Consider the following 492-nt stretch of genomic DNA (forward strand, 5'->3'; position numbering starts at 1 on the left):
TTTCTCTGATAATGAGTGATGTTGAGCATCTTTTCATGTGTTTGTTAGCAATCTGTATGTCTTATTTGGAGAAATGTCTATTTAGATCTTTGGCCCATTTTTTGATTGGGTCATTTATTTTTCTGGAGTTGAGCTGGAGGAGTTGCTTGTATATTTTTGAGATTAGTTGTTTGTCGGTTGCTTCATTTGCTACTATTTTCTCCCATTCTGAAGGCTGTCTTTTCACCTTGCTAATAGTTTCCTTTGATGTGCAGAAGCTTTTAAGTTTAATTAGGTCCCATTTGTTTATTTTTGCTTTTATTTCCAATATTCTGGGAGGTGGGTCATAGAGGATCCTGCTGTGATGTATGTCGGAGAGTGTTTTGCCTATGTTCTCCTCTAGGAGTTTTATAGTTTCTGGTCTTACGTTTAGATCTTTAATCCATTTTGAGTTTATTTTGTGTATGGTGTTAGAAAGTGGTCCAGTTTCATTCTTTTACAAGTTGGTTGACC

Source organism: Bison bison, unplaced genomic scaffold, assembly GCF_000754665.1.
Source record: "Bison bison bison isolate TAMUID 2011002044 unplaced genomic scaffold, Bison_UMD1.0 scf7180017864279, whole genome shotgun sequence".
In the NCBI taxonomy this organism is placed as follows: Eukaryota; Metazoa; Chordata; class Mammalia; order Artiodactyla; family Bovidae; genus Bison; species Bison bison.